Raw genomic sequence first — 13449 nt, 5'->3', positions numbered from 1 at the left:
TAATGTCACTCTCTCAGGTGGATCTCTATATTTGGATGGTGAATCCAACACTTTTGAATTCTCGTGATCCCAAACTTCCTTTCTTCTGTGCAGGTTTTCATGGATATTTGTGAAGGTTGTATGTCCTTCTTTGTAGTTTTTGTAGTTTGTAGCTTTCATTGCTCACCACTTTAGTTCTAGAAAAAGTACTAAAAGACCCTTTATTTTCATTTTATTCCAATCTTGACATTATAAAATGGATTACATTTCCGTTTTTATCCACCCAAAATGTACAATTCTGTCATTATTTTCTCTCAAATCTTCCACAAATCTTCCTCGGTTTGCGATCTGTGCTTTGGTGCCTGTTTACCTGGATTTCTCCTTGTGTATTGTTTGACGATGTTAAAGAACACTTGGGCTGGTTCACACAGAAAGCTTTTTTTTTTTTTGCTTTAGAAAATGTGAGATGCGAACAGTGGAATGGGGAAAAACCTCAAGGTCTCAAACTTTTAACTTGAGCGCTGTGTCAAGCATGAGACACTGCAAAAGGTGCAAAATACTAGATGTGTAAGAAGTTATTTTTAGAACAAATGTAAGACCTTTGACTTTTTTGTCTTATTAAAGAGAATTATTTTTTAAGCAACTTTTTTGTGGCAATCTCTCTCTCTCTCTCTCTCTCTCTCTCTCTCTCTCTCTCTCTCTCTCTCTCTCTCTCTGTGTGTGTGTGTGTGTGTGTGTGTGGTAATCCTTCAGTATATGAAGTGTGATGAGCTTACATTTTATTCATTTAAGAGAACAGGATTACACTGAAGAGGAGGAGGACTCATCCCTCACTTCTGCCTTTTCTTTTACACCTTGTGTAAAAGAATTATGGAATAGAAAGCTGATATGAAATAAAGAGATGGGGTTAGGAAAGTCCTGCACCCTGTTGACATGACAAATCAGAACTAGGATGCTTTTATCCAAAGCAATCATTGCATTCAAGGTTTACGGTGCTAGAGAGGATTCTGTTAAAGTTTAATCCAGGTCTGTCATGGTTTCTCCCGTGTGTACACTGTAAAAAACTTATATGTTCAATAAGTTGTGACAACATATGTTTTTACATTGTTTTAACTCATCAAAATAAGTTAAGAAATGTTAAACTTTTTTTATAAGTTAAACAAGATGTAACTCATGTTTTTAAATCAGTTTAATATACAACCCGAAATCAGAAAAAGTTGGTACACTATGGAATGTGCAAATAAAATAAAAAAGAAGTGATTTCTAAAATTACTTTGACTTGTATTTCATTGCAGACAATATGAACACAAAATATTTCATGTTTTGTCTGGTCAACTTCATGTCATTTGTAAATATGCATCCTTTCCTGTCATTCAGACCTGCAACACATTTCAAAAAAAGTTGGGACAGTAAAGCATTTACCACTTTGTAATGTTGCCATTCCTTTTCACAACACTTAAAAGACGTTTAGGGAATGAAGACACCAAGTGATGAAGTGTTTCAGGTGTAATTTTGTCCCATTCTTCCTGCAAACAAGTCTTAAGGTGGGCAACAGTACGGGGTCTTCGTTGTCGCATTTTGCGCTTCAAAATGCGACACACATTCTCTATTGGAGACAGGTCGGGACTGCAGGCAGGCCAGTCAAGTACCCGTACCCTCTTCCTCCGCAGCCAGGACTTTGTAATGTGTGCAGAATGTGGTTTTGCATTGTCTTGTTGAAATATGCATGGACGTCCCTGGAAAAGATATCTTCTTGAAGGCAGCATATTATGCTCCAAAATCTCTATGTACTTTCAGCATTAATGGTGCCTTCACAGAAGTGCAAGTTACCTTTGCCAAGGGCACTGACACAACCCCATACCATGACAGACCCTGGCTTTTGGACTCGTTGCTGGTAACAGTCTGGACTCTGGATGATCCTTTTCTTCTTTGGTCCGGAGCACACGGCGTCCATTCCTCCCAAAAAATACCTGAAATACTGATTCATCTGACCACAGTACACATTTCCACTGTGTGATGGTCCATCCCAGATGCCTCCGAGCCCAGAGAAGTCGACGACACTGTTAACATAAGGCTTCCTTTTAGCATAGTACAGTTTTAACTGGCATTTGTGGATGTAACTACGTATTGTGGTACTTGACAAAGGTTTGCCAAAGTAGTCCTGAGCCCAAGTGGTGATATCGCTTATAGATGAATGACGATTCTTGATGCAGTGCCGCCTGAGGGATCGGAGATCACGGTTGTTTAGCTTAGGCTTGCGGCCTTGTCCTTTATGCACTGAAATTCCTCCAGATTCCTTGAATCTTGTAATTATGTTATGCACTGTTGAATGTGAAATATCCAAATCCCAACAATGGGATTGTTTTTAAACATTTCAATAATTTTCTCACATATTTGCTGGCAAACTGGCGATCCTCGGCCCATCTTTTCTCCTAAAGGATTAGATCTTTCTTGGATGCTGCTTTTGTACCAAATCATAATTTCAATCACCTGTTGACATCACCTGTTTCAAATCACATCATTATTTAACCATTTTACCTCATTACTAGCCCTAAATTGCTCCTGTCCCAACTTTTTTTGAAATGTGTTGCAGGTCTGAATGACAGGAAAGGATGCATATTTACAAATGACATGAAGTTGACCAGACAAAACATGAAATATTTTGTGTTCATATTGTCTGCAATGAAATGCAATTCAAAGTAAATTTAGAAATCACTACTTTCTTTTTTTATTTGCGCTTTCCAAACTGTCCCAACTTTTTCTGATTTGGGGTTGTAATTTAAGTTGAAATAACTTAAACATCCAAGTTGATTCTACTTAAAAATTTCAGGCTGTGACTTTTTTTACTGTGATTTTCAGTGGTGTTTGCCGTCCGTGCTTTGTTGCCTGGTTACCAGGATCTCTCAATGTTCATTTCTTAGTATATTACTGGCCCTGAAAGAACATCCATTCAATTTGTGTTTTCAAGTAACTCCATTTGCTCATCTGCAACATGTTCTGAATAAACAGTGATTTAGTCACAAGATTTCAGTACTAATAACATGTAAACAGGGTCCAAAACATTTGTCTCGATGCATTATAAACGACTGTACTAAAACAGGACTGTACCATTGCACTGACTTCTGTACAGTTAAAAATGCCACACAGAACAGACAACTGGAACAGATACTTTTTCTCAAAGTCAACTTGTTTAGTTGCACATTTTGCTCAGTGGTTGGGTTTTTGACATTTTAGTTTTGTGAAAAAAGGAATTCTGCTGATTAATCTCAAGGCTGCATTTATTTGCGGATTGCCTAAAAGCTTGTGTCTGTGATTCAGGAGACGTCTGGAGAATGAATGGTCAAAGACGGGCTGCTTTCAGGCTGGAGCTAATTAATGGAGCGGACTGAAGCAGCTTCTTTGCACATGGTATGTTTTGTACAAGAAGCAGGTTTAGAAAATGGATTGGGCCATTTCATTAGCTTTCAGGGTCAACACCAACAAAAGCTGCTGATGTCGGGGTTTTGTTGTTTCGGAGGCTGTGTGTGTGTGTGTGTGTGTGTGAGAGAGAGAGAGAGAGAGAGAGAGAGAGAGAGAGAGAGAGAGAGAGAGAGAGTGAGAGTGCGTGTGTGCGTGCGTGCGTGTGTGTGCAACTTTTTACAGTTCTGGACAATGTCATCTCTGTGAATTTAAATGGAAAATGATCATTTACATTTCGATTACTCATACACTCTTTTTTTTTTCTTTTTGCGAAGTCATGGTTACCATAATCATCCACTAGTGCAATTAAAATTCATCGATTGAATTATCATAAACACACACAGCTTTACAAGAGACTATCAAGAGGTTTAGAAAATAGAAAAAATACATTTTTACACATGGCTTTGTGTTTCACTTTGTTACTGAGAATATTCTGACATTTATCAGATAATGTGGGGTAATTTAAAATGTATTATTTATTTTTTTTATAAAAATGATTACATAAATAAAATGATTATTTAAAAGAAATACTAAATAATTCTTGAGGTCAGTGATTAAATCTTTATTGTATAAATTAAATAATTTTATAATATATAAAATATTAAATTATTGACCAGAATCATTAATTAAATCATTATTGTATAAAGTAAATCATTTTTATATAAAAAATTTAATGACAGTCTGAAATTAACAATTAAATAATTATTGTATAAATTAAATAATTATTATATGAAATATAAAATTATTGACCGAAATCATCAATTAAATCATTATTAAATAAAGTACACAATTATTATATAAAATATTAAATGACAGTCTGAAATTGACAAATAAATCATTTTGTATAAAGTAAATAATTATTAAATCAAATATTAAATTAACAATTTACATTATTGTATTATTGTATAATTTATTAAATAATATTTTTTTGTCACTGACTGATATTTAAAAACAAATGTCTATCCCATCTTCCATTGCTTGGACAAACTGTTAGTCCCATTCACGCTGCCGTTGCTGGTTAATCCTGAAACTGACATGACGTTTTAAGTGTTTATCCTCCAGGAAGTCTATGACGAGCTTATTTAGTCGTTGTATTTTACCATTACAAAGGTTACACACTTCACCTTTCAGTAACTGTGTATGTATAATCCATATTAAAACATTTTTATCACTAGTTGCAACTAAAGGCAAAGCAGATCCTGGATCCATCTCATATCTTTATTCTCTGTTCCTGTAGTCGATTGTCACGCTTTTGATACATTGAGGCTTTCAGAAGAACAACAGGCTCGAGCGAACAATACAACACACAGAGATCAAAGCTGAAGGAGAGGGAGGCCATGGGACGGCCATTTCTCATTGTTTGTTTATTTGACACACTTATTAGCATTTTGTGCATCCCAGGAGGGCTGTGTGAGAGACGGATAGAAAGAGACAATGAAAAAGAAAGACACACATAAAGAAACAGACTGAAGCAAAACGCGCTTTCCACAAACATGGTACAAATTAACGTGAACATTTAAGCATTAGGGGCAAACCCGTGTATTTTAGAGTAATAACTATTACCTTTATTAAATCAAAATGGATGAGGGTTTTACATTTGGAACAAGACTGGTGTGCTTTATACACTATTGCCAAACATTTTGGGACGTCTGTCTTTACCTGCACATGACTTTTAACTTTAATGACATGCCATTGTTACTCCGTAGGGTTTAATATGGAGTCGGCCCACCCTTTGCAGCTACAAGAGCTTCAACTCTTCTGGGAAGGCTTTCCACAAGGTTAAGGAGTGTGTTCATGGGAATTTTTGACTATTCTTCTAGAAGCGTATTGATGTACAGTCAGGGACTGATGTTGGACGAGAAGGCCTGGCTCTCAGTCTCCGCTCTAATTCATCCCAAAGGTGATCTATCGGGTTGAGCTCAGGACTCTGTGCAGGCCAGTCAAGTTCCTCCACACCAAACTCACTCATCCATGTCTTTATGGACCGACGCTTTGTGCACTGGAGCGCAGTCATGTTGGAAAAGGAAGGGGGCAATCCCCAAACTGTTCCCACAAAGTTGGGAGCATGAAATTGTCCAAAATGTCTTGGTATGCTGAAGTATTAAAAGTACCTTTCACTGGAACTAAGGGGCCAAGCCCAACCCCTGAAAAACAACCCCACACCATAATACCCCCTCTACCAAACTGTACAAGTGGCACAATTTAGTCAGTCAAGTACCGTTCTCCTGACAACTGCCAAACCCAGACTCGTCCATCAGATTGCCAGACAGAGAAGCGTGATTCGTCACTCCAGAGAACACATCTCCACTGCTCTAGAGTCCAGTGGCGGCTGCTTTAAACCACTGCATCCCACGCTTTTCATTGGACTTGGTGATGTAAGGCTTGGATGAGCTGCTCGGCCATGGAAACCCATTCCATGAAGCTCTCTACACACTGTTCATGAACTAATCTGAAGGCCACATGAAGTTTAGATGTCTGTAGCTCTTGACTCTGCAGAAAGTTGGTCACTTCTGCGCACTGTGACCCTCAGCATGCGCTGACCCCGCTCTGTGATTTTATGTGGCCTATCACTTCGTGGCTGAGTTGCTGTTGTTCCCAATTGCTTCCACTTTGTTATAATACCACTAAAAGTTGACCGTGGAATATTTAGTGGTGAGGAAATTTCACGAATGGGCTTATTGCACAGATGGCAACCTATCACAGTACCACGCTCAAATTCACTTTCACATATGTTTGTAGAAGCGTCTGCATGCCTAGGTGCTTGATTTTATACACCGGTGGCCATTATTTGACAGATTAAACTTTCACCGTATCCAGTCGGCAAAACTCCGAACACATCTTCCCTTTTTAAGAATGACTTCAGTGCCGTTTTTTGTTTTTTGTTGTAAAAAGCTTAACTCCAAGTCTTCCAGAGTCAAAGCTGATTCGAAAGACCGCCGTTCGCCAGTTTCTGTGTTTACTAGAAGCACACAAACGCAACTCGGCCGTCATTATGTTAAACCCGCCCACCGACTCTATACACGATGTGATTGGCCCGACCAGAGTTTGGCGTTTACAGCTCAGAAGTGTATTGAGAGTTGCTAGATGACCCTGGCTGCAAATCAGATTTGCTGCCGCTAGGGAGCGTCTAGATTTCTAGGCTACACGGAAGTGATTGAACACCTGAACTCAATGATTTGGAGGGGCGTCCCAATACTTTTGGCAATATAAGTTTAGTGTGAGCACTGGATGCTCCTGCTGTTTTTGGTGGATGTGTCTGCTGGGGAATTAATCCTTCCTTCCTTCCTTCCTTCCTTCCTTCCTTCCTTCCTTCCTTCCTTCCTTCCTTCCTTCCTTCCTTCCTTCCTTCCTTCCTTCCTTCCTTCCTTCCTTCCTTCCTTCCATCCATCCATCCATCCATCCATCCATCCTTCCTTCCTTCCTTTCTTCCATCCATCCATCCATCCATCCATCCATCCATCCATCCATCCATCCATCCATCCATCCATCCATCCATCCATCCATCCATCCATCCATCCATCCATCCATCCATCCATCCATCCTTCCTTCCTTCCTTCCTTCCTTCCTTCCTTCCTTCCTTCCTTCCTTCCTTCCTTCCCATCCATCCATCCATCCATCCATCCATCCATCCATCCATCCATCCATCCATCCTTCCTTCCTTCGATTAAATGTTTATTTTAAACTTTTATCAAGGTTTCAAAAATGCATTGTTTTGATAATAATCAGACATTTTTCTCGAGCAGCAAATAAACATTTCTAGAAAGATTTCTGAAGGATCATGTGACACTGAATATTGGAGTAATGATACTGAAAATACATCTTTAATTACAGAAATAAATTATGTTTTAAAATATATGACAATAGAAAACAGTTATATTGTATATACAGCTATATTGATTTTATATTTCACAGTATATTAAGTGTTAGTTTACAGCCTTGATTATAATTATACTTATATATATCTTGATATATCTCTTGTCTGTGCACTTTCCAGGTGTGATATTCTGCAGTGTGTCCTAGTTTCTGTTAGTATCATAATGAGTTGCAGTGTTCTCCTGAACATCCTTGCATCCCCTGAGAGCCCAGACCCCCCGCAGTTTTGTACAATTACGGCAACCGTCTCCACGGAGACCCTGCAGGCCATCTGACTGTGATAAATCATACAGTACTTCAGCTCAGAGTGACTGTTGAGTTACTCCTTTCATACTGTGGGAAGAGTATCGATCGCTGCACACTGACTGCGCCTCAGATCTTTCACATATATATTTAATAATCAAAGCTGAATTCAAAATCGAGCATTAAACAGGTTATCGAGGGTTAAACAGGGGAGACCGGGGCAAGTTGTGTCAGTGGCTATACAAATTCTCAAGCATTTGATATTGGATTCTATTTTTTACAATTCCCTAATTATTCAGTATAATGTTTTTACAGTTTAAACTCATCTGAAAACTTTAAAAATAAAATACATTTTAAATAAAGATATGTAGCCTAATGTGGCAAGGGGGGCGTGGTTCAGCGAGGTCTGCAGCGGGAGAGAGAGCCGCGGGACGAGCGGTAAGTGAGTGGGTTGGAAGCAGATTAATAACACCTGTCTCTCGTTCCAGTAATGAGCGCGGAGAGGGGATAAAACCTAGGTGGAACCGGAGATCGAGAAGAGAGAGAGGGACTGCTGACGCGACACACACACAGACTCACGGACATTGAGTTGTGAGACACGTTGACCCGGAAGCGGAACGTTTAACCGGAACCCGGAAGTGACTGAGAGAAATACACACGGGCAATAGCCGTGTGAAGAGACTGAGTTTTTGTTCTAATAAAGAGAAGCGTCAGCAGTCAAACCGACCCCCTTGTCCTCTTCCTTCCTTACACAAACGAACTTTATCACACTGGTGCCGAAACCCGGGAAGGAAGTAGGACAGCGCCGCCGCCATGACAACGCCCTCCGCCTCGCCATTTGCGGACATCATCACCTCCCTCGCGGTCCTCCACCAAGACCAACATCAGGCAATGCTGGACCTGCGGGCGGACCAGGAGCGCCGCTTCGAGGCGATTGTCCGCGGCCAGCAAGAGGACCGCGAGCGGTTCCGGAGCTGGATGGATCGGGAGGTTCGCGCCGAAGCCGCCGGGCGGGCTAGCGCATCGGTCCACGTGCCCCTCCACAAGATGGGGCCAGAGGACGATCCGGAGGCCTTCATAGACCTCTTCCAGAAGACCGCGGAGGCCTCCGGCTGGCCCCGGGCACAGTGGCCGGTGCGCCTCATTCCATTACTAACAGGAGAAGCCCAGGCGGCCGCCCAACATCTGCCGGTAGCGAACCTCCTGAAGTACGAGGATCTAAAAAGGGCCATCCTACAGAGGGTCGGTCGGACCCCGGAGCAACACCGCCAGAGGTTCCGCTCCCTGGAATGGGGCGAGGCCGGCCGACCCTTCGCTATGGCCCAACAGCTCCGGGACTCGTGCCGCAGATGGCTCTTGGCCGGCGGAAGCGACGTGGACCATACCATCGATCTGGTGGTGCTGGAGCAATTCATCACTCGGCTCCCAAGAAAGACCGACGAGTGGGTCCAGTGCCACCGGCCCACGTCGCTGGAGACGGCCATCCAGCTGGCGGAGGACCACCTGGTGGCGTGCCCAGGGGTCGGCGAGCCCTCACTAACTTCTCACTCTCTCTCTCCCCCCTCTGTCTCTCCCTCTCGCCCTGTCCCTCTCCCCAGGTCCCGTCCTCCAGGCCCTCCTCGCGTTCCCCCCAGAGGTCGGGGTGGGATGGGCCCAGGACCGTCCGGGAGTTCGCGGGCTCCGCCCAGGGGGGCGGGGCCGCTGGGGGCGGGTGGTGACAATGGCTCCGGTTTCACACCCTCCCCGCGCTCATTTTCCAACCCACTCCCCGCCGCAGGGGTGGCGGGTAAGCCTGGGCTGGCCTGCTGGCGGTGCGGTGATCCGGATCATTTTGTGGACCGATGTCCGAGGATGGACATCGGGACAATGATCCGGATCCCGGACGTCCAGCGGACCACCCCCGATCAAGCAGGAGAGTACCAAATTCCTGTAAGTATCAAGGGGGGTACATATCAGGCCTTGGTGGATTCAGGATGTAACCAAACCTCGATCCATCAAAGCCTGATGCAGCCTGGGGCATTGGATACAAGCCGCATGGTTAAGGTGCGGTGTGTGCACGGGGATGTGGTGGAATATCCGGTTGTCCCAGTCACGATACAGTTTAGGGGGAAAAAGCATAGTGTTGAGGTGGCGGTTAGTCCCCACCTCCGGCATCCGCTAATTCTGGGGACGAATTGGCCCGCCTTTTCGGCATTATTGGGGTCGTTATGCGCGGATGCCGCTTGGGAAAACAAGGCTAGGAACGGGGCGGTGCGAGTGCAGGTTGGCGAGACTGATACGGGACCCTTGGGAACAGCTTCAGAGGAACCGAGCGGGGTCGAGAGACTGATTCTCTCGGACCGCGATGACTTCCCTCTGGAGCAGTCTCAAGATGAGACCCTAAAACATGCATTTCAGCAGGTCCGCTCTATCGACGGTCAGTCTCTCCAACCCGCGTTGCCCGTCACGTATCCTTATTTTGCCATAATTAAGGATCGGTTGTATCGAGTGACCCAAGACACTCAGACAAAAGTGGATACAACCCAGTTATTAGTACCAAAGAGCCGCCGGGAAATGCTTTTCCAGGCGGCTCACTCGAACCCGATGGCGGGCCACCTGGGGCAGGCGGCCACACTGAATCGCTTAATGACCCGATTTTTTTGGCCAGGCATTCATGACAATGTGCGCAGGTGGTGCGCGTCTTGCCCTGAATGTCAGTTGGTGAATCCACTGGCCGCCCCAAAAGCGCCATTGCGCCCCCTTCCATTAATGCAGGTCCCCTTCGAGAGAATTGCGATGGACCTCATCGGGCCATTAGAGCGATCCGCACGCGGACATCGTTTTGCGTTAGACTACGCAACACGATATCCGGAGGCAGTGGCTCTCCGCAACATCTCCGCGAAGAGTGTTGCGGACGCACTGTTTCGTCTGATCTCCCGAGTGGGGATTCCGAAAGAAATCCTCACTGATCAAGGCACGGCGTTTATGTCACGCACCGTTACAACTCACTGATTTATCAAAATTGCAGGCGGAGTTCGCTGACGTGTTCTCGCCCCTACCGGGACGTACCGACTTGATTCAGCACCATATCGAGACCGAGCCGGGCGTGGTAGTTCGCAGCCGGCCGTATCGCTTGCCTGAACACAAGAAAAAAGTAGTTCAGGAAGAATTAGGCGCAATGCTCGACATGGGAGTAATCGAGGAGTCCAACAGTGACTGGGCGAGCCCGATAGTTTTGGTCCCCAAAACAGACGGCTCGGTCAGGTTCTGTGTGGACTACCGCAAGGTGAACGCTGTGTCGAAATTCGACGCGTATCCAATGCCGCGGGTTGACGAGTTGCTTGATCGGTTAGGCACGGCTCGATTTTATTCGACACTGGACTTAACAAAGGGCTATTGGCAGATCCCCTTGTCTCCATTGTCCAAAGAAAAGACAGCTTTCACCACGCCGTTTGGATTACACCAATTTGTCACGCTTCCTTTCGGCTTGTTCGGGGCGCCCGCAACCTTCCAGCGACTCATGGATAGGATTTTGCGCCCCCATGCTGCATATGCTGCTGCGTACCTGGATGACATAGTGATTTATAGTCACGATTGGCAGCGGCATATGCAGCATGTGAGGGCGGTCCTGAGGTCGCTGAGGGGAGCGGGGCTCACGGCCAACCCAAAGAAGTGTGCGATTGGGCGGGTGGAAGTAAGGTATCTGGGCTTCCACTTGGGTCATGGTCAGGTGCGTCCCCAAATTGATAAGACTGCCGCAATTGCAACCTGTCCGAGGCCCAAGACCAAAAAGGAGGTAAGACAGTTTTTGGGGCTGGCGGGATATTATAGACGGTTTATACCAAATTATTCGGACCTCACCAGCCCTTTGACTGATCTTACTAGAAAGGGGCTACCAGATACGGTCCAGTGGACGGAGCCGTGTCAACAGGCTTTTACCCAAGTGAAGGCTGCTCTATGTGGCGGGCCGCTTTTACACTCCCCTGACTTTTCTCTCCCTTTCTTGTTGCAGACTGACGCGTCGGACAGGGGGCTGGGTGCAGTCCTGGCCCAGGAGGTGGAGGGGGGGGAGCGGCCGGTGCTGTACATTAGCCGTAAGCTCTCCAAGAGGGAAGCTAAGTACAGCACCATAGAGAAGGAGTGTTTGGCCATCAGATGGGCCGTTCTCACTCTCCGCTATTACCTCCTGGGGCGGGAGTTCACCCTCTGTTCGGACCACGCTCCTCTCCAATGGCTCCACCGCATGAAGGATACCAACGCGCGGATCACCCGTTGGTATCTAGCTCTTCAGCCGTTTAAATTCAAGGTGGTCCACAGGCCGGGTGCTCAGATGGCTGTGGCCGATTTCCTCTCCAGAAATGGGGGGGGGGGGGGGGGGCTGCAGGCCGGACGGCTCCCCGGCCTGAGTCGGGCGGTGGGGGTATGTGGCAAGGGGGGCGTGGTTCAGCGAGGTCTGCAGCGGGAGAGAGAGCCGCGGGACGAGCGGTAAGTGAGTGGGTTGGAAGCAGATTAATAACACCTGTCTCTCGTTCCAGTAATGAGCGCGGAGAGGGGATAAAACCTAGGTGGAACCGGAGATCGAGAAGAGAGAGAGGGACTGCTGACGCGACACACACACAGACTCACGGACATTGAGTTGTGAGACACGTTGACCCGGAAGCGGAACGTTTAACCGGAACCCGGAAGTGACTGAGAGAAATACACACGGGCAATAGCCGTGTGAAGAGACTGAGTTTTTGTTCTAATAAAGAGAAGCGTCAGCAGTCAAACCGACCCCCTTGTCCTCTTCCTTCCTTACACAAACGAACTTTATCACACCTAACAACAAAAAATGTATTCTTCTCAAAAAAATTAGTAAACAGCAGCTTCCTATTGTGACAACTTCACAAAAAAAAATCGACATGTGTTCAGTGTGCTGTGGAAATGTTCAGTAGATTAAAGCCCTGCATTTATGCCCGAGCCCGACGGGCCCCGACTTTTTTATGCCCCTAGGGCCGGGCTTCAGGCCAATTTTCACGTCATACCTAAAACGCGGGCCGGGCTTCGGGCCTTTTTTAGGCTTCTCCTTCTTTTTATATTTATTTTATTAATTAAAAGGAACAATGAGATGTTCTGCGCTGGTGAACACGAGACCATAATAGCTAACGCGACTGTCAAGATGGCTCGCACAGTGTTCAGAGCATGTTCAGAGTCCGCGCCAGCAGCAGCAGCGCGCGTTTCTTCAGCGCAGCTGCTAGAGTTAAGGCCGGAGACACACTGCAAGCGTGGTGTGAGCGTGGCGTTTCTGTTGCGTGTCATCCGCGGGGCGTCTGCTCCTATTAATGAACAGGGCTATCAATGTAGTCCGATCACTAAACAAACCAATTCAGAAGGATGAAAGCATTTCAGACGAAACTGGACAAATGTAAATGTAGCCTATCTGGTTGTTTAAACCACATGTATACATTTTACTCCTGGCAAACGGTTAAAAAATAAATGTGTGAGAGCCTGTTATGGGCTATATGTTGTAGTCAGATGGATATGATGGTGCTGCAACACGCATCGCCGCAAATGACTACTGCAAGCCAACGCAAATGGCCGTAAATGAAACTTAAAATAAGTCTAAGATGCTCAAAAACACAATCATCTTCAATAAAAATGAATGAGACTTATGATCTTACCAGTGCGCGCTTTCTTATGTGGTCTTTGAATTTGAAATAAGCTGCTGAATAAAATGCATCTTGAATCTTTTGCTTCCGTTGCTGTAAACTCCGTTAAATGAGCATATACCACGGGAATTGAAGATCGGATTTATATTCATTTGCGTAGGTGTAAGGTAGGCTATAAGACAACCTGCATGTGCTTTTTTTATTTTATTTGTTTTTAGATTGTTTAGCTCCGTTTGCGAGAGCCGCGAGCAGAATCAGCCTGCCTCAG

The sequence above is a fragment of the Pseudorasbora parva genome, chromosome 17 (assembly GCF_024679245.1).
Source record: "Pseudorasbora parva isolate DD20220531a chromosome 17, ASM2467924v1, whole genome shotgun sequence".
In the NCBI taxonomy this organism is placed as follows: Eukaryota; Metazoa; Chordata; class Actinopteri; order Cypriniformes; family Gobionidae; genus Pseudorasbora; species Pseudorasbora parva.
The sequence above is the reverse complement of the archived record's forward strand: the minus strand, read 5'-3'. Positions refer to the sequence as shown.